This window comes from Lepidochelys kempii, chromosome 7 (assembly GCF_965140285.1).
Source record: "Lepidochelys kempii isolate rLepKem1 chromosome 7, rLepKem1.hap1, whole genome shotgun sequence".
Taxonomy (NCBI): domain Eukaryota; kingdom Metazoa; phylum Chordata; order Testudines; family Cheloniidae; genus Lepidochelys; species Lepidochelys kempii.
The window spans coordinates 42,428,904-42,449,944 of record NC_136386.1 but is presented as its reverse complement, the minus strand read 5'-3'; the positions used below and the strand labels follow the sequence as shown (position 1 = coordinate 42,449,944).

General features: G+C 43.1%; 1 long non-coding RNA gene across 1 annotated transcript in view; it reads right to left on the bottom strand.

Moving 5' to 3' along the window:
• Positions 1-13,589: 13,589 nt before the first annotated feature.
• Positions 13,590-21,041, bottom strand: part of LOC140914486 (uncharacterized) — a 48,206-nt gene continuing 40,754 nt past the window's right edge. The window contains exons 4-6 of the long non-coding RNA XR_012159878.2: positions 15,799-15,849; positions 14,772-15,192; positions 13,590-14,190 (exon numbers count right to left, since the gene is read on the bottom strand). This is a non-coding gene — a long non-coding RNA (uncharacterized LOC140914486). The remainder of the gene's footprint in view (positions 14,191-14,771; positions 15,193-15,798; positions 15,850-21,041) is intronic.

Sequence of the window (21,041 nt, the reverse complement as noted above, 5' to 3'; positions counted from 1 at the left end):
AAAAGAGTAAATGGACACAAATCAGATGTCAAGAATTATAACATTCATAAACCAGTTGGAGAACACTTCAATCTCTCTGGTCACGCGATTACAGACATGAAAGTTGCGATATTACAACAAAAAAACTTCAAATCCAGACTCCAGTGAGAGACTGTTGAATTGGAATTCATTTGCAAATTGGATACAATTAACTTAGGCTTGAATAGAGACTGGGAGTGGCTAAGTCATTATGCAAGGTAACCTATTTCCCCTTGTTTTTTCCTACCCCCCCCCCCCTCAGATGTTCTTGTTAAACCCTGTATTTGTGCTGGAAATGGCCCACCTTGATTATCATACACATTGTAAGGAGAGTGATCACTTTAGATAAGCTATTACCAGCAGGAGAGTGGGGTGGGGGAAGGTATTTTTTTATGCTTTGTGTGTATAACAAGATCTTCTACACTTTCCACAGTATGCATCCGATGAAGTGAGCTGTAGCTCACGAAAGCTTATGCTCAAATAAATTGGTTAGTCTCTAAGGTGCCACAAGTACTCCTTTTCTACTTCCAAGATGCCACCCTCGTATGTCACAGGTTCAGCATGTCCCTATCCCCACTTTCAAGTTACAATTGTTCTGGGAGTAACCCACTTGATGAAGAAACCCCCCAGTATTTTTGGGCATTACAGGGATCTTTAGCTTAGGTAAGAGGAGCGTTGCTGCAGAGTAAATGGGGAAGCCAGAAACACAAAAGAGTAAAGTTCAGAGAGAGAGAAGCAACCAGCTTAACCATCAAAGTTATTTATTGAATAATAGTGATAACCACACGAGGAGAGCTTAATAGACATAACAGTTACATTATGAAAGATTACAAAAACTGATCAAACAAGTCAGGGTTAAAATTTTATACATGAGGTAGAAAAGAAAACAGAGAGAGAGAGAGAGAGAGAGAGAGAGAGCGTGCATGTGCGCTGGGGTCACACCACTGCATGAAGCTTGAACTGGGTCGGGGCTCCCAGGTGATGGTGGTAGCTCAGGGTCCTGAGCACTGGAGACAGGCAGAGCCCCCAGAACAATCAGTCAGGAGAAGATGAAATCCCAGTGGAACTGATGCAGAGTTTGGATCCATGCTTCAGAACACTTACTTGAGAGTGGGTAGGGGTCTTTGTAGGGAAACAACAATGGCTCAAGGGAGAACACTAGATTTGTTTATGGGTAAACTGATGACTCAAGGGTTTTCTTTAGGTTAGACAATAGGAACTGATCATTCCTGAGTGGTGTTCCTTCAAGGGAGCTCAGAATGCAATTAGGCAGCTTCAGTATTTTGGATATCAATCAAGGATTCATTACTAGAATTGGTCTGATAACTGCTGAGATGGATGTGTGCAGGCGTAGGTTCATTAACATCTGGAGCAGAGATTCCCCCCATGATGCAGTGCTTCCCTGCTTTTCTGGTCCCAGAGTTCAGTACAGTTCTTGCCTTGGAATCTCTGGTCTCCATTCTGTATGCTAATGGAGATGCCTCCCTGTCCCATCTTTGATGCAGATGAGGCTAGGGGAGTTGCCTTAATCTTGTCATATTTGTCAGGAGGGGTTTAGGTGTGTCTCCCACCGCCTTTTCATTGCTTTCTGTAAGTCTTTCTTCTGATCGGTTTTGGCTCAAGCAGAGGCTGGGGTGGGGGGTGTCCTTCATGAGTCAGACAGGCTGGATACTGTGCCCTGGTTCCCCAAGAACACAGAGCTGACTGGTATCACCAGTGGCCTGCCACTGTTTGGGCCCTGGGCTGGGACCCAGTGGAGTATGGTGGGGCTGGGTCGCCCTACACTCCTGTTGCCAACCCCAACCTTTGGGTGGTGGCCTATTCACCCTAGGCTGGAAGGCCTGTGCCTTCTTTGTGACTTGCCCTGCAAGCCCCTAGACTGTGTGTGCTGTCTGCCTTAGCCAGGAGGCTAGTTACAGACTGCTTAATTATTTACTGCTCTCCCCTGCCAAGAGGATTAGAGTCACTGACTATATTTACTGCTTCCCTTAGCCAGGAGGCTTGGTGCCAAAGAGTGCTTATTGCTTTACCCTGACCAGAAGGTCAGAGCCTAGACTCTATTTACTGTCTTCCCTAGCCAGGAGGCTTGAGTCAGAAACCACTAATTAACTTTTGGTCATTGCCTGATGCAGCAAATCAGAGTGGCCTCCCTTTGAGCCTTACACAGAGGGGCCACTACAGTCTTACATATGACACTCCTGTAATACACCCTGGTTCCCAAACTAGGGGCGCTGCTTGTTCAGGGAAAGCCCCTGGTGGGCTGGGCTGGTTTGTTTACCTGCCGTGTCCACAGGTTTGGCTGATCGCAGCTCCCAGTGGCTGCGGTTCGCCATTCTCAGCCGATGGGGGCTGTGAGAAGCGGCGTGGGCTGAGGGACGTGCTAACTGCCCTTCCTGCAACCCCCATTGGCCTGGAGCAGCAAACTGAGGCCAGTGGGAGCCATGATCAGCTGACCCTGTGGACACAGCTGGTAAACAAACCAGCCCAGCCCGCCAGGGGCTTTCCCTGAACAAGCAGTGCCCCTTGTTTAGGAACCACTGCCGCAGGATGATATTAGCCCTTTTTGCAACTACATCACATTGTTGACTCATATTCAATTTGTAACTAACTACAACCCACAGATCCTTTTCTATAATAATACTGCCTATCCACTTAATCCCCATTTTGTAGTTATGCATCTGAGCTTTTCTTTCCTAAATGTAGTACTTTGGACTTGTCTTTATTGAATTTCACCTTGTTGAATTCAAATCAATTTGTCCTGGTCATTTTGAATTCTAATCTTATCCTCCATTGTGACTGCACTCCTTGCCATCTTACTGTCATCTGCAAATGTTATAGGCATACTCTCCACTCCTTTATTCAAGCCACTAATGAAAATATTGAGTAGTACCAGTACCCCGCAAGACTGCACTAGATAAGTCCTCCCATGCTGACAGTGAATCTTTGAGTATGGTTTTTCAACCAGTTATACAACCACCTTGAAGTAATTTCATCTAGACCACATTTCTTTAGTTTGCTTATGACAATCTCATGAGGGACTATGTCAGAATCCTTACTAATATCAAAATAAATCACAGCTACTTCTTCCCCCCTAGCCACTAGGCCAGTAACCCTGTCAAAGAAGGAAACTAGGTGGTTTGTCACGATTTGTTCCTGACAAATCCACACTGGCTATTACTGATCACCCTATTATTTTCTAGGTGCTTACAAACTGATTGCTTAATAATTTGTTCCAGGATCTTTCCAGGTATTGAAGTTAGACTGACTTGTGATTCCCTGGGTACTCTTTGTTGTTCTTTTTAAAAATAGACTTTATTTTTGCCTTCTCCAGTCCTGTGGGACCTCACCCATCTTCCATGATTTCTAAAAGGTAAACATGTTCCTGGTCCTTGTATCTAACTATATACTTAGAGAACCACTAGCTAAATAAGAAAAACCTCTATTTGACTTTCCATTCTGCCAGTCTAAAGGGCCAATGAAAGGATTATATACAGTAATTTATCTACGACTTTGCCCACAGCCATTTTAAAATTGCTCAAACCAACAGGAATAGATGCATCAAAATAGTTTTTTGAAAAAAAATCACACCATGAATATGTTTCTTGTGAAATATTAAAAATCTTACCACTAGATGGCAAATTTAGCACTCATCTTCACCCAATACTCACAGGACAACAGCCATAACAGATAGTGGTGGTGACTGCTGAAAGTACCCTCTATAGAAAGATACATGGGAAATGAAACAGCGGGACTGAAAAGTGCTTAAGACTTTTCAGCTCTCTCGAACAGGGTCTTACCCCATCACCAACATACACATGGGAAAGTTAACATTCTACACTACTCTTTGGAGAAAGCAGTCTTCCCTGGAGCAGGGGGTGGTCCATTCTTAGATGTCTGTGGATCCTCAGTTAAAAATGAGGAATTTAAAAAATAAGATTGAATTAAATGCATATTTTTCACCACTTGGCAATTTTTAGAAAGTAAATACAAAAAAATACAAAATGCAAAAAAAAAGTCTGGACACACATCCCAGTTACAAAATGCTATGATCTAAAGGAAATTTATTTATCATTGCCATAAGTACAAAACCATCCATCAGCGAATGTCATATTCAGCTCTCTAGCTGTCACTATGGAATGCAATCGATCACTGCTACAGGCATCACAGCCAACAAAATTACTAGAACACAAATGATACTTCAGTGTAGCTGTTTGAAAAATAATGATTTACACTTGCAGTTTATAATCTGTTCGTGTTTTGCAACACTGCCTCCACTTCCTGGACTTTTCCTGTTGTTAAACTGTAGCTATGGTCTGAGTGGTGGGGGGAGGAAATTAATTAAAAATGCCCAAATTATTTCACTAGACTTTGCTAGGCACAAAGACTTATCGCTGTAATGTTACAAATAAGAGAGCCTCATAAAGATACCCACTGGCAACCTTGATGATATAAAAGAATTATAGGTTTGGCAAATTCGTTGTGCCTAATTTAAAATCCTCTCTGAAGGTTCAAAGTACAACAAAAAATAAGGTCGGTTAATTGAACTCGAGTTCTTAGAGATGGCTCTGTATATTTAAAACTTACAGGTATTGCAAGGGTAGAATGGGGCAAAAGACTCTGTTCGAGAGAGCTGAAATAAACAAAGGCCCAGGAAACGGCGTGGTTGAAGAAGAGGGGAAGTGGGTTCAGGGAATTGGAAGATGGATGGGGAGAAAAACCAAGGACACTGTTCCTTTAAGAATCTGGGATCAGGAGCCCTGTAATGAAGAGTGGGGTAGGGCTGCCCTCTCTTCCAGCCAATCATAAGGAGCTCTCTGGAGGAGGGCAGTATATAGACTACCCTTAGAAAAGGGGAGACACTGGCAAGAGAAGGAAGCCAGAGCCAGAAGGCTAAACTCCAGGGAGACAGCTATAAGAAGCAACACTGTGAAGAGCAGGCTATGGCAGGGGGAAGAGCTCTGTGTGGATGGCCGAAGAGCCAGAGATAAGTATGAACCTTTGGATTGCAGTGATGGACTTTATTGGTGGGACTGTTAAAACAACTTGTGGGAACTAACCCAGTGCCAAGTGGAGGACAGTAGGACTTATAAGAAAGGCTCGGGAGAGACTGAAAGAGGCCCTGATTGGGAGAATAGAGTGAGGCCATTGCAAAGGGAACACTGGCCATGGAGAACTGCTCAGTAAGCAGCAGTCCTGTTACAATATCATAAGACATGAATAATTTAGATGATTTTTTTATAACTTCTAGTACTATTTAAAATGTGTAAGACCTCTTCTTGCATCCAAACTATGTAAAACAGATTCACCCTTATTAGTATGCAGCTTTGGAAAAATACTTGCAAATTAATTCTTTGATTGATGTGAAATTCAGAAACCAATTTGGGCAAAAACTTGGGATCAGATTTAAGAACAACCTTATTTTTATGAAAAGACATAAATAGTAGATCAGCCATCAAGGCATTTAATTCACTCACCCTTCTGGCTGATGTTATGGCCATAATGAACGTCGTCTTAAAAGATAAATAATACAAAGAACACTCAATCAAGGGCTCGAAAGGTGGTTTCATGGGTGTAGATAAAACTAAATCTTGCTTATCGATGCAGCAAAGCTGGGGCAATAAGAATTATTACTGCCCTGTCCTAACGTACCTTCCTTACCATCTTCTGTAGCAATGGAAAGGAAGGAAATGCATACAGAAAGTCCCTTTCCCATCCAATATGGATTGACTATTTCTTCCCACTCTCAAGCAGAAGAGGAGACACTTTCTGTTGAACCTTGTAGTGAACAGGTCCACACTTGGCTGACCCCAAATGGAAAAGATGCTGTGAATCAACTGATCCCTCAGGGACCATTTGTGCATTTGAGAACTGTCCCTGCTGAGACAATCTGCAATCATTTTCTCTCCTGCTAAACACAGGGTCACCAAATAAATGTTGCGGAGAATGCTCCAGTCCCATAATCTGATTGCCTCTGCATATAGCTGAGTAGAGTGAGCACCACCCTGTTTTCTGATACAGTACATATAGAGTTCATTGCTACTTGCATAACCCTCCAGTGCTGTAGGAACAATTTGTACAGTGGGTGTGCTGAAAGCCACTGAACCAAACTGTAAACCCTGTATATGATGGAAACCACTTCAAGCCAGGGGGTGCTTCCGCACACCCACAACCGTCCCATGTAAATGAGGGAGGGACAATTGGAGGGCCAGATGAATGGCTCTCAACTCCAACATGCTGATGTGTAAGCCTATCTCCTGAGAAGCCCAGCGACCTCAAACTGCAAGATGACTAAGATGCACCCCCTCAACAAACCACTGTTTGACATATTTGAAGTTACCCGTGCCAATGATTAAGGTAGATCTAACTGGATACCTCTGAGAATATTTTCTGTAACTGGCCACCACATCAATGAATTCAGAATGTTTCAAGGCATGATGACTAACATTTAAAGATTGTCCAGATGTGGTCTGTAGACCTGAGACATCCAATTCTATATTGGCCTGATTCTGAGAGATGCAAGTGGAGTCGTGTAAGTAGTAACTGCCATAAGACCCAGAGAAGATTACTTCCTGAGTTTGACATATTTGAATGTTTAAAACATACTTCACTACTTTTGAAAATCTGTCCTCTGGTAGAACGGCTTTCCCTACTGCTGAGTCCAATATGGAACCTGTGAATAAAATTCTGAGCTGGATAGAGATTTCACGTTTTGATATTCAGAAGTAGTCCCACATCTGAAAAAAAAAGCATGCCGTAAAAGCAATGTGGCATAATAGATCCTCGCAAACAGCAGCCTTCAACAGCTAATTGTCCAAATATAGGTAAACAAAAATAGTCGCTGTAATGCTCCCAATGGTGATGCAAGACCATGAGTACCAAGCTCAGGGCAGACTGTTAAAAACTAAGGCACAAACTCCTAATTGATGATAAATTCTAAACTTAGATTTCAACAAAGTACTCATTAGGCACTTTAACAGCCTTAACACCATCACAGACAATCCCCTTGGGTACTCTGATCTGTCTTGACACCCAGGTGAGCATCTCTCTGTGGCAGATGGTCTCTTACATCAAGAATCACAGTAATACTCCTAATCCCAAAGGACCAGTCACTTATACCTACTCTATTGTGCTTCAGGTCTTAAACCAAAGACAACACTTGTAGCCAATCCTATAGTAAACTGTATAAAGATTTATTAAATAGGAGGAGGAAATTTATGTTATTTACAAAGCATGACGAGGCAAGGCCAGATGGCTATAAAAAAGTAGTGGGAGATAGATAAATTAGCTCCAGGCTAAAGAAATCCCTGGTACCAAGATAAGTGAAATGGAAGCTGCTCCAGGTCAATTAAGACACCTGGGGCCAATTAAGAACTTTCCAGAAGGCAGGGAGAATGCTAGGTTGATTGGGACACCTGAAGCCAATTGGGGCTGGCTGAAACTAGTTAAAAGCCTCCCAGTTAGTCAGGTGGGTGTGGATGTCAGGAGCTGTGGGAGGAAGTTGTGCTGTTGGAGAGGCTGAGTAGTACACACCATATCAGGCACAAGGAAGGAGGCCCTGAGGTAAGGGTGAAGTGGAGCTTGAAGAAGTGAGGGCTGCTGTATGGGGGAAGTAGCCCAGGGAATTGCACATGTCATGTTTCTAAAAGGTCAGCTACCATAGCTGATACTAATAGGGTTCCTGGGCTGGAGCCCAGAGTAGAGGGTGGGCCTGGGCGCCCCCCCACCTTTGCCCCCTGATTAATCACTGAGATTGGGAGACAACAGAGACTATGCAAGGAAGGATAACTTCTCCTCACCTCCCTCGCTGGCTTATGATGAAAATGGCTCAATAGACTGTGACCCTTGTCTCTAGAGAGAGAAGGGTTACGTGGAGGGTCACAGTGAGTCTCTGAGGCTAGCAAAATCCGCCAGGAAATGTGGGACCCATGGAGGCAAGGACAGAGCTTTGTCACAAAAGTTAAAGCAAAAACACACACAAATAAGTTATAGTCTTAGATTTTCAAAAGCTCTATTTCACTTTTAGGGCTAACCCAGGCAAAGAAGATGGGGATCTCTTCCTTATGCCTAGAAACCCCTTGCCCCCTTAGCAGAGTCCAAGCAGCATAGAGAAACCTAGTTCCTTTTATTTGGGGTTTTTTTCCCCCTCCTGCCATGTGCTCTGAGCTGCAAACTCAGCTGATTTTGAGTCCACTTGCATGACTCATCTTCATGGGAAGGAGATCAGGACAATAATAAAGAATCTTTAGTCCTTTTTATTTTAGTAAATGCTCAATCCAGATGTGGGGAGAATCCAATTGTAAAATCCACCCATAGCCTATCTGGTAATGAGATCCCTTTGTAACTCTTCGCAGTCAGCTTTGGGATTCACTATCCTGAGTAATTTTCCTACAAATTTTGCCACTTCACTATTTATCCCTTTTCTAAATCAATTATGAAAATGTTGAACAGCACAGGTCCCAGTACACATACTTGGGGACCCTGCTATTTATCTATCTCTACTGTGAAAACTGATTATTCCTACCCTTTGGTTCCTATATTTTAACAAGTTACTGATCCATGAGAAGACCTTCCCTCTTATCCCATGACTGCTTAGTTTGCTTAAGAGCCTTTGGTGTGGGACCTGTCCAAAATATTTCTGAAAGTCTAAGGATGCTATATTGATTGGATCACCCTAATTCACTTGCTTGTTGACACAAAAGAATTCTAATAGATTGGTAAGATATGATTTCCCCTCACAAAAGCCATGTTGACTCCTCCCCAACATATCCTATTTATCTATTTATCTATTTATTACAGTTTCAAACAATTTTTCTGGTACTGAAGTTAGCCTTACCAGCCTGTAATTGCCAGGATCAACTCTAGAGCCTTTTTAAAAAAATTGTGTTACATTAGGTATCCTGCCAGTCATCCCAGACATGGATTTAAGTGATAGGTTACATACAACAATTAATAGTTCTGCAATTTCATATTTGAGTTCCTTCAGAATCAGAATCACCTGATCCTGGTGATTTATTACCATTTAATTTATGAATTTGTTCCAAAACTTCCTCTATTGATACCTCAGTCTGGGACAGTTCCTCAGATTTGTCACCTGAAGTGGGTGAAAATCCTTTTCCTGCATCAGAAAGTATATTGAATAAACCTCCTGACCCTGGGTTCTTTGAATAATTCCCTGAAAGCCCCTGTCAGAAGAACTTTCTGCACTTCTTCTCACAAGACTATTCTACTTTCAGGTTTCTTGAAAAAGGAAGGATGGGGGGATTAAAAGGGGTCATGGCCCATCTCTATAATTTCTAGGACTCATTTGTCTGATGTAATAAGCTTCCAATTGCTAATAAAATGGGCTAGTCTATCTCCAAACAGAGGAAGGGAAGGGTTCCCACTGTGCTGATTGGTTCTTGATTCTCAATCCTCACATCAAATCTGAGATGTGATGTTCAAAGATAACAGAGGGAGTAGATTGCTTAGATTAAGGCCTCAATTTAAAAGACCTCTTCATATGTTGGATCTGGGAAGATGTAAATTGGCTGGTGCTCTTGTTAACGTTTTTGACTTGACAAGAGATAAGCCAAAGAAGACTGTGGATAATACTGTCTCGGTTAACAGAAAGGAATAGAAGAAATCAAGGCCAAAGAGCAAGCTTTTGATTTTGTCTCCTTTATCTTTTCCAGCAAAGCATCTGTCTTTTCATTGAAAAGACCATCCCATTTAAAAGGGAGATCTTCCACTTAATTCTAGTATGCAGAGCCAGAGAAAAGATGTGAAACCAAGTATGTCTCCTCAGAGTAACTGCAGAAGCTGACACTCTAGCAGAAGAGTCCGAGGCATTAAATGGAGCCTTGAGAGAGAGTGCTTTGCCACATTTGGACCCTCCATTAGAATCACATTTGCCAATTTCCTTTTGTTATCCACCAAATTCTGCACAAATAGTGCCAGCTTTTTCCACTGGCGGAATTGATAGCAGGGCATAACTGCTTGGTAATTTGCCACCCTAATATTAAAAGAGGAAGAAGTGAACATCTTTATCCCTAGAGAATCAATCTTTTTCCTTTTTCTATCAGTAGAAGGGGAATGTGCTTGTCCAGATCACAACCTGTTACTGGCAGCAGCTGCCACAAGCATATTAGATAAAGGAGGATGTAAAAATACAAAAACCCCTCTGATACAATTTGTCTGCCTTCTTGGAAACACGCTGGGAAGAGGCAGGAGTGGACCAGTTTTAGCAGGCTGCAGCAGACCATCAAGGACTGGAGGTAGACCCAAGAATGTCAGACGTCAGATGGGAAGTTTGCTCCCCAGGTACTGAAAGTAAGTTCAACACGGATATCATGCAGTCCACTAGGTCATGAAACTGCAGAGCCATCCTCAGAAGGGGAAGAGGCAGAAGCCACACTCGCATGCTCGTCTGGAGAAAAATCAGGATCATGATATCAGAATGCTCTTGTTCAAAAAGAGAACTGTCTCATCTTGTTCACATAGATTATCAAGCCACACTGCCTCAGATGCAGAGGATCCAGTGGAAGCAGATTCAAGGATTTCTCCACCACCAGATCCTTTACAGATGAAACATCGCCTCTCTATCCATAAGGGGGACAACTGAAAAATTCCTGTGGAAGATGCCTAAACATACAGCCCAAAACTGCCAATAGTCCCAGCAACTGGGATTCAGGAATGTACTGCAGGACGAGGACGAAGAGGAGACCCAAAGCATGAGGAAACAGGTCTCTTTATCCTTCTTCTATCCTCTAACAGATATGGCCTCAGATCCAAGATGGAACTTACAAAAATAGCAATGAATCTGGAGGGAGGACAGAAACAAACAAACAGAGAAAACTCTTTGTGGAGACCCTAAAGGAGTCTTAGGAGGAGATAATATAGACAGATCAGGAGACAGGCTAACAGTCTCCTCTGCTCATCCCCTTTTATTTCAAGTGAAGACAATGCAGATCTTGGAACCAGTGAAGCCTTTGAGACCCTCTGTTTCTCACGTGGATCCAAGAAATGCTCAGAAGCTGAACATTACCCATCAGCCACCAAAGTAAAAGTTCTCTTTGGATCCGAAGATGGACCTGGAATTGGAGCAGAGGTCGAGGACAGAGCTAAAGACCTGGATAGGATAGGGTCCAATGAAATATTCAAATCCTCCTTCTTGGTTCTTGTAGCTGAAACTGGAACTGCCCTTGGTTTCAGAACCACAGAGTGCCTGTCAGAATTGGATGGATCCAATGAATCTGAAGTTTGGGATCCAGGACTATTAACAGTGGCTGTCTTTTCCCTAGCCTCCTTCTTTGGAACAACACAGCCAGAATCAACAACATGGCTCTTGGTACTGTTATAGGCGATCTGCCCTTGTCCATCAATGGCACCTTCAAAGACCTGATTTCTTGAGCAGCAGGACCTGGAATCAGACCCAACAAAGGTTGCAATTTCCTAAAACCTTTAAACTGCTTTGACTTGTTAGAAGAAGTCACAGGAGCCAAAACTGGATTCTTAGATGAGTGCCTGGATCCAGAGGGGTTTACCTCAAGGGCCTCATTAAGGAGAAGCATCTGCAACATGTTCTGCCTCTCCCTGCAAGCTCTGGGCATGAAAATCTGGCATATGGAACACTCAAAAGGAGAGTGGCCCTCTCCCAAGTGCTTAAGGAACATAGTGTGGTCATCTGACACTGGAAAGACAGCCAGGCACAAAGCGCATCTGTAGAATCTCCACTTCTCTGGAACTGAGCTATTACCTAACAACTATCTATACTTACCACTAAACTATAAATTGTACTAAACAATTAATAGGACACTAAAAATTGAGGGAAAAAATCAAGATCCGAATGGACTGGAGGAATTCACTCTCTTTGGCACATGGCGGGAAGGCACTGAGATGGTAGAGGGCTGTGTACCCCCTTATATAGCCTCACCCTTCTGAGACGCTGTATGGAGGGGACACAGGAGCACTCTAATGTATACTGCTTGGAGAAAGTGCTACCACTAGGTGGCACAACACCTATAAATGGGAATATAGGGTATGTCACCACTACGAAATTAGGTCGAATTTATAGAAGTCATTTTTTAGAAATCTTTTTATATAGTCGACTCGGTGTGTCCCCACACAAAATGCTCTAAGTGCATTAACTCGGCAGAGTGCTTCCACAGTACCGAGGCTAGCGTCGACTTCCAGAGTGTTGCACTGTGGGTAGCTATCCCACAGTTCCTGTAGTCTCCACGGCCCATTGGAATTCTGGGTTGAGATCCCAATGCCTGATGGCAAAAAACATTGTCGCGGGTGGTTCTCGCCCTCCCTCTGTGAAAGCAATGGCAGACAATCGTTTTGCGCCTTTTTTCCTGAGTTACCTGTGCAGACACCATACCATGGCAAGCATGGAGCCCGCTCAGCTCACTGTCACCGTATGTCTCCTGGGTGCTGGCAGACGCGGTACTGCATTGCTACACAGCAGCAGCAACCCATTGCCTTGTGGCAGCAGACGGTGCAATAGGCCTGATAACCATCCTCATCGAGTCCGAGGTGCTCCTGGCTGCCTCGGTAAGGTTGGTCAGGAACACCTGGGCAGACATGGGCGCAGGGACTAAATTAGGAGTGAGTCGACCAGGTCATTCTCTTTAGTCCTGCAGGCTGTCCTCTTGTACCATCTTATGGTGAGCAGGCAGGAGATGAGGATGGCTAGCAGTCCTATTGCACCATCTTCTGCCGAGCAGCCAGAAGATGTGGATGGCTTGCAGTCCCACTCACCGTCTGCTGCCAGACAAAGATGTAAAAGATAGATGGAGTGGATCAAAACAAGAAATACACCAGATTTGTTTTGTAACCATTTGCTCCCCCCTCCCTGCCTCCATGAAATCAACAGCCGACAATTGTTTTGGTGAGGTCTGTCAGGGCACCTTGAAAACTTTAATGGAGACTCAGTCCTGCCTGAAATATCAGAGGGTGGGATAGCTTAGTGGGTTGAGCATTGGCCTGCTAAACCCAGGGTTTTGAGTTCAATCCTTCAGAGGGCCATTCCCCATGACAGTTGTTTTTGTTTATCCTTGATGTAAAGCCACCCCCTTTGTTGATTTTGTAACCCTGTAAGCCAACCCTGTAAGCCATGTTGTCAGTCGCCCCTCCCTCTGTCAGAGCAACGGCAGACAATCGTTCTGCGCCTGTTTTCTGTGCAGACGCCATACCACAGCAAGCATGGAACCCGATCAGATCACTTTGGCAATTAGGAACACATTAAACACCACGCACGTTATCCATCAGTATATGCAGCACCAGAACCTGGCAAAGCGAAACCAGGCGAGTAGGCGACATCAGCGCGGTGACGAGAGTGATGAGGACATGGACACAGACTTCTCTCAAAGCACGGGCCCTGGCAATGCGGGCATCATGGTGCTAATGGGAATGGCCAGGCTACAGTGTGAAAGTTCTGTTTGTTTCTCCTTGATGACCGCCCCCGGCCCCTTGGTTCACTCTACGTCCCTATAAGCTAACCACCCTCCCCTCCTCCCTTCGATCACCGCTTGCAGAGGCAATAAAGTCATTGTTGCTTTACATTCATGCATTCTTTATTAATTCATCACACAAATAGGGGGATAACTGCCAAGGTAGCCCAGGAGAGGTGGTGGAGGAGAGAAGCACCAGGAGGGGTGGTGGAGGAGGGAAGGACAAGGCCACACAGCACTTTAAAAGTTTAAAACTTATTGAATGCCAGCCTTCTGTTGCTTGGGCAATCCTCTGGGGTGGAGTTGCTGGGTGACTGGAGGCCCCCCCACCGCATTCTTGGGCATCTGGATGAGGAGGCTATGGAACTTGGGGAGGAGGGAAGTTGGTTACACAGGGGCTGTAGCAGCTGTAGCTGCCTTTCCTGCAGCTCAACCATATGCTGGAGCATATTAGTTTGATCCTCCAGCAGCCTCAGCATTGAATCCTGCCTCCTCTCATCATGCTGCCGCCACCTTTCAGCTTCAGCCCTCTCTTCAGCCCGCCATCTCTCCTCCCGGTCATTTTGTGCTTTCTTGCACTCTGACATTGTCTGCCTCCACGCATTTGTCTGTGCTCTGTCAGTGTGGGAGGACAGCATGAGCTCAGAGAACATTTCATCGCGAGTGCATTTTTTTTACCTTCTAATCTTTGCTAGCCTCTGGGAAGGAGAAGATCCTGTGATCCTTGAAACACATGCAGCTGGTGGAGAAAAAAAAAAGGGACAGTTATATTTAAAAAGACACATTTTATAGAACAATGGGTACATTCTTTCACGGTAAAGCTTGCTGTTAACATTACATACATAGCACATGTGCTTTCGTTCCAAGGTCACATTTTGCCTCCCCCCACCACATGGCTAGCCTCTCCCCCCTCCCCGTGGCTAAGATTGGGGAACATTTCTGTTCAGCCACAGGCAAACAGCCCAGCAGGAACGGCACCTCTGAATGTCCCCTTAAGAAAAGCACCCTATTTCAGCCAGGTGACCATGAATATCACATCACTCTCCTGCGGATAACACAGAGAGATAAAGAACGGATGTTGTTTGAATGCCAGCAAACATACACTGCAATGCTTTGTTCTACAATGATTCCCGAGTACGTGCTACTGGCCTGGAGTGGTAAAGTGTCCTACCATGGCAGATGGAATAAGTCTACCCTCCCCAGAAACCTTTTGCAAAGGCTTTGGGAGTTCATCCAGGAGAGCCTCAAATGCCAGGGCAAATTAATCATTAAACATGCTTGCTTTTAAACCATGTATAGTATTTTAAAAGGTACACTCACCAGAGATCCCTTCTCCACCTGGCGGGTCCGGGAGGCAGCCTTGGGTGGGTTCGGGGGGTACTGGCTCCAGGTCCAGGGTGAGAAACAGTTCCTGGCTGTCGGGAAAACCGGTTTCTCCGCTTCCTTGCTGTGAGCTATCTACAACTTCATCATCATCATCTTCATCGTCCCCAAAACCTGCTTTTGTGTTGCCTCCATTTCCATTGAAGGAGACATGGCTGGAGTGGTGAAACAACACGGCTGGGGTAGTGGTGGCTGAACCCCCTAAAATGGCATGCAGCTCATCATAGAAGTGGCATGTTTGGGGCTCTGACCCAGAGCAGCCGTTTGCCTCTCTGGTTTTCTGGTAGGCTTGCCTCAGCTCCTTAAGTTTCATGCAGCACTGCTTTGGGTCCCTGTTATGGCCTCTGTCCTTCATGCCCTAGGAGATTTTGACAAATGTTTTGGCATTTCAAAAACTGGAACGGAGTTCTGATAGCACGGATTCCTCCCCCATACAGCGATCAGATCCCATACTTCCCATTCGGTCCATGCTGGAGCTCTTTTGCAATTCTGGGACTCCATCATGGTCATCTCTGCTGATGAGGTCTGCACTCACCTGCAGCTTGCCACGATGGCCAAACAGGAAATTGAAATTCAAAAGTTTGCGGGCCTTTTCCCGTCTACCTGGCCAGTGCATCTGAGTTGAGAGTGCTGTCCAGAGCGGTCACAATGGAGCACTCTGGGATAGCTCCCGGAGGCCAATACTGTTTAATTGCGTCCACACTACCCCATATTCAACCCGACAAGGCCGATTTCGACGCTAATCCCCTTGTTGGGGGTGGAGTAAGGAAATCAATTTTAAGAGCCCTTTAAGTCGAAAAAAAGGGCTTCGTCGTGTGGACGGGTGCAGAGTTAAATTGATTTAACGCTGCTAAATTCGACCTCAACTCCTAGTGTAGACCAGGGCATACAGAGCCTCTCAAATAAGAACTTGAATGTTCTGTGTTCATGTGCTGCTTAGGAGGGTGTGATGGAGTATACAAACCTCACGAGACAGGAAAGAGTAACCGACTGCTGGAGTCCATTCAGCCCTGCCCTGTGAAAGATAAAGAAAGTGTCAGGCTTCAAGGGAGAAGCTAAAAGGGGAGAGCAGTTGTTCATCTCTCTCACTGTGGAAGAAAAGGCTACTGGACAGGTCAAAATCTGAGCAAGACTGCTGCCTACAGCCCCCTTGAGGGAAGGTAGGCTTGGCCTGGGATGATTGCCTTGTTTGGTTGCCAATTACCAACTTAGGCTTCTTGCATGAGCCCCAGTGGGGAGAATTGTTTGTTTTCTTGCTACACTGAAGAGCCTGGGAGTCTGTTGAAGACTGAGCCCAGGAAGAACAGAATAGTTTTTCTGTGTCTATTATGGACTTTAGGTACCCTGGAAGGGGTGGAATTTCTATGTGATCTAACTGGAGGGCTAAATCCTCTCAACCCAGAATTTGTTGGAGGCTGGCTGATCAGCTGAAGACAAGGAGGAAAACAAGTGTGTGTCGCCACAGAGGGACTATGAATAAAAGGAGCAATTGGGGGCATTGGGGAATATCCAATGGAAAAGTGGCATGGAAAATGGAGCTGAGAACAGTGTAGAGGGAAAATGAACAAAGATTGGGAGAATGTAATTCTAGTTAAATATACCCACAGTACTGTATTCTTCTTATACACGTCATTTATTTATGCCAGCTCATTTTTTGTAGACATTAGGACAGTTGGTTGCTCTGTCCCTTGACACAGAGCAAGGTTTATCTGGAAAACTTTATTTTAAATCAATTTATGCTCAGAAATCTGAAAGGGGGGGCTTAAGAAAACAATTGTTCAAACACAAATTAATTCAGTTAACTCTGCAGGGTCAAAGAAATAGTTTGAAAAAGTTCTATTCATTTTGTTTATTTTCACACACTTCTCCTCTGCCCTTGTAGGATCTAGTCAGAAGACACCTGCCTTTTTTTGGTCAACTAATTCTACATTTCAACTTGCTCACTATACTCCCCCTATAGAAATAAATTCACACGACTCTTAGGTCCATTGATATTTTTGACCAGTCACCTTCCTTGTAAGTTACTCCATCTGCTTCTTGCCCTTGGCAAGAAAGATTTCCTGAACTCTTTACAAGAGCATCAGAAGTGACGGTTTAGTAATATAAGCAACAAGTTTGAAGGAATTGAAGCTTAACATTTGATCCAAAGTAGCTGAGTTGGATATGATCCATCTGTCTGTGCATCAACATAATGCTGTTACTCTAACCTTGAGGGGAGTCATATACTTTGTGGTGGGCAACAAAACACCAGAGTGTGCCTATAGAGGTCATGGCACATGAAACAAAAATTAATGTTACAAAGAACATTTATAGAAGAGAATGTTGAAGTCTTCCATTAAAAAAAAAGTTATTGAGGAAAGTTGTACATGGAAGCAGGATCATAACAAAACTATTGTAAATGTCAGAATGGGATCTGCCATCAGCAGCATAACAGCTACATGGTAAACTGCACCTCAGACCCTTTTAGTTCTTCTCGAGTGCACCCCTTAGGCTTCCTACAACTCACTCTGTGTGAAACCACATAGTCCAACCACTCTTGACTGGATCTCTGGGCTGCAGCTCGTGGTTCCCAACCATGTTAACAACACAGGTTCAGCATGGTTTTGGCATGAGTCTCCCCCCAGAAGCCTGTGAGAACATAAGTACGTAGTAACCCACCATAAACAAACACGGAGTCATGCATCATAGTCATTAAAAAAATATAGATATTTCCCAGGATGTCACAAACTGTATAAATATGTACAGTGCTCATACTGGTTCCCCTAGTTCCCGACTGGTATATTGCCAGCTCCTATTTGGACTTCCTAAAACTGGTTTACATCCAGTACTCAGCTTTCATAATCTCTAAAAATTGAATTTTGTTATGGTGTACACACACAACTTATTAACAAATGTATAACCTTTTACAAAGTCTCAACTCTTTCAGAAAGACAGGCAGAGGAGGCTTCACATACCAAAACCCAGCACTATGACACTAAGTTTTAAAAATACTTATTTTAAAAAATGAGGAAGATAGTCAAGATTCTAAAGTCAAAAATGAGGAAACCAAAATCTTTGGACACACTGTGGAGGCTACTTAAATAAACATAACAGAGTAACAGAAAGCATTCATACCACTGAAAGGGAAAGTTGTACTGTAAGAAAAAATTCACAGAACAATTGAAGAGGTTACCTGAGTCAAAAAGACATACTTCAGAAAATAGAAATCCAACCCTAATGAGACTAACAGAAGGAAAAATCAATTATATCAGGTAAAATATTAGATGGAAATTACTACAATGGAATTTGTCGTCTTATCCAATGGCCAGTGAAGTGACTGGGAGCTTTCTATTAACTTCAAAGGGCATGAGATCATGCTCTTGAAGAACAAATACTCAAATACACAAAAAGAAAAGGAGTACTTGTAGCACCTTAGAGACTAACAAATTTATAGGTGCCACAAGTCCTCCTTTTCTTTTTGCGGATACAGACTAACACGGCTGCTACTCTGAAACCTGTCAAATACACAAGTAAACAAGAAATGCTCCAAGGATATCAAAAGCAGGAAACCTGTGAGAAAAGTGGTAAGTTTGCTGAACTACCAGCAAGGTATGGGAGCAATTAAGGAGCATAAGAAAATTGCAGATAAGCTAAATGATTTCTTTGCATCAGACTTGTCCTACAGAAGATGTGGGGGGAAACTGTTTGGCTAAAGAAGATAAGACACTGTCACAGACTAACATGTTTAATATATTTATTAATAGATGTGGAAAAGAGAGTGAACAAAGAGGTGGCAAGATTTGCTGATATCATAAATTTATGTAGGTTATTCAAGGTCAGAGAAGACAGTGAGGAACTTCAGAGAGACCTAAAAGTAAGTGAGTTAGTTGAAATTCATTGTTGATAAATTCAAGATAATTCTTATTGGCAGGAATACTTTTAACTACTAATACATATGGCTAGGTTCTGAATTAACTATAACCACTTGAGAAGAAAACTTGGGCAGACCTGAGGGGTCATGGTTGATAGCTGAATGAAATTATTTGTTCAATGAGCAGCTACTTGGAGGGAAGGAAAAATAATTTTATGATGTATATAGAGAGTAGATATTGTAATGTCATGATATAATTGCTGCCACACCCTTAGAATACTGTGTTTAGTTCTAGTCATTCTCTTTCAAAAGACATAGCAAAAACAGAACTTAAGAAAAGGGTAATATGAATGAGCAGAACCATAGAAAGATTTGCATATGAGAAGACTTAAAAGAGTGGGACTGTTGAGTTTAGAGAGGAAATGGAAAAAGGGGGAACATGACAGAGGTATGTATTTGAAATGCAATGTGGGAGCTTCTTATTTAGATTTTTATACAAGAACAAGGAGCCATTCAGTGGAAGTGACATGCAATAAATTTAAAACTGATAAAAGGAAATACACAATGCTCAATTAGCCAACAGATTTCTTTCCTTCCCCCCCCCCCCCCACATTATCTTTTCAGCCAAGAGCTTAGCTAAATTTTGAAAAGAATCAGCAGTTTATAAGGAGAATGAGAACTACTGGAGTTACATAAGACAGGATAGCAAACATTTTGAATAAAGAATATCATGCTTTATGGAATAAGCCAACCTCTAAATAAGGGGGTTAGAAAGAAACTTCCCCTATGGGCAGGTTATTTCATAATTATATCATGTAACTTCTTTTGAAGTAGCTGCTATTGCCTTTGGTCAGAGATAGGATATTGTATTAGATGGCCCACTGAGCCTAATCCAATATGGCAGATTTTACATAAATATATATAAAATGTCAAAACTAAACAATAGACATTTGCAGTCCAGTGTCTGAACGGCCTGCTCAGTAGTGAACTCTGCAACAGAGGTGACCTCAGAACAGTGCAAATACCTTCATAAAATGAAATAGTTTCAAAATGCTGTGCCTGGAGGAGGAAACACAGTGTATGTAATTCAGTTGTATTGCCCTACCATTTGTGTTTGCTTCTGTCCCCTAGATCAGCCTAATGGAACAAATACCAGTTATCCATTCATCAAGTCAAACTGCTAGAATAGTCTAGAGAATAATAAAAAGTTTGCAAGCATGGCCTTTATTTATTTGTCTAGATATGTATGTGGTCCCCATTACCGTTAGCACCTGGGCACCTTTGAATCATTTTGGTACTGGAGTGAAGAAACTATAGTCACTCAAGGGTGCCAAATCAGTACTGTATTTCCTTTGTCACTTCAGTTGTACTGAAAAAAAAGAAGAAGCATGCCTAGTATTTTCAAGAGTGGAAACACTGTTAGGGCTTAACACTTAATCAGATGTTTCACCAGGAAAGCTTTTCATACTGTGCTTTTTGTTTATTCATAAAGACAGCTCTGCTATCTCATGGACCTATCAAAAAACCACGCCGCAGCTGGCAGCATTAAAGCTTTTAGCAATTCATTATGTGTTCAGAGCTTTGCAAGAAGAATAGAATTTGATTTCTCGGCTGACTTTTGGGCCTGTGTCAAGTCTTTAAATTCAGGCTTTAACCGAAAGATTGTATGTAAGAAAAGAGTGCTTCATTCTCTGTTTCTAATACCCTCTCATTCAAACCAGCAAAACAAAGACAAAATATAGGAGAAGGAAATGGGAAGCATGGTGGGGGTGGGGAAACTGTACAGTGCTTGGTAACTTCAGGGCTGCATTTAATATTCTGTTTTCAGATTCCTCATCTCACTGCCTAGATCCTATGCTTCAGCCTCTGCTGGAAGCTGTGATGTTTAGGAAGATATATAATGAAAGCTGAACTGTCAAAGATTTTTTGCCTTTGACAGATATGTTAAAAAAGCATTTAGGCATTACAAGTGACCAACAATAAAGACTCTGGTCTGCATGTCTGTGTGGAGTTTTTGTGTATGTGTGTTTTTAATGTAGAGTATGGACACACTCCCCTAGAATCCCCAAATTTGGAAGCCAAAACTCATGAGCAGGACATCCCCAGTAAAACGTTGACTCCAGTCTAGACTCTTATCATAGGCACTAATGACTATTAACAAAATGGCTCCAGATGCACGATTAGGGAGAGATTTCACCATCACCATCCAAAATTCTGGGGTTGTTTGGTTTTGGGAGTCCAGCTTGCAACTGTCTCTGGCTGAGATTTTTCAAGGGGTCTAAGGCAGATAGGCACCCAACTCCCACTAATTTTTCAAAGGAATATGGGCACATAACTCACCTATGTCTCTTTGCAAG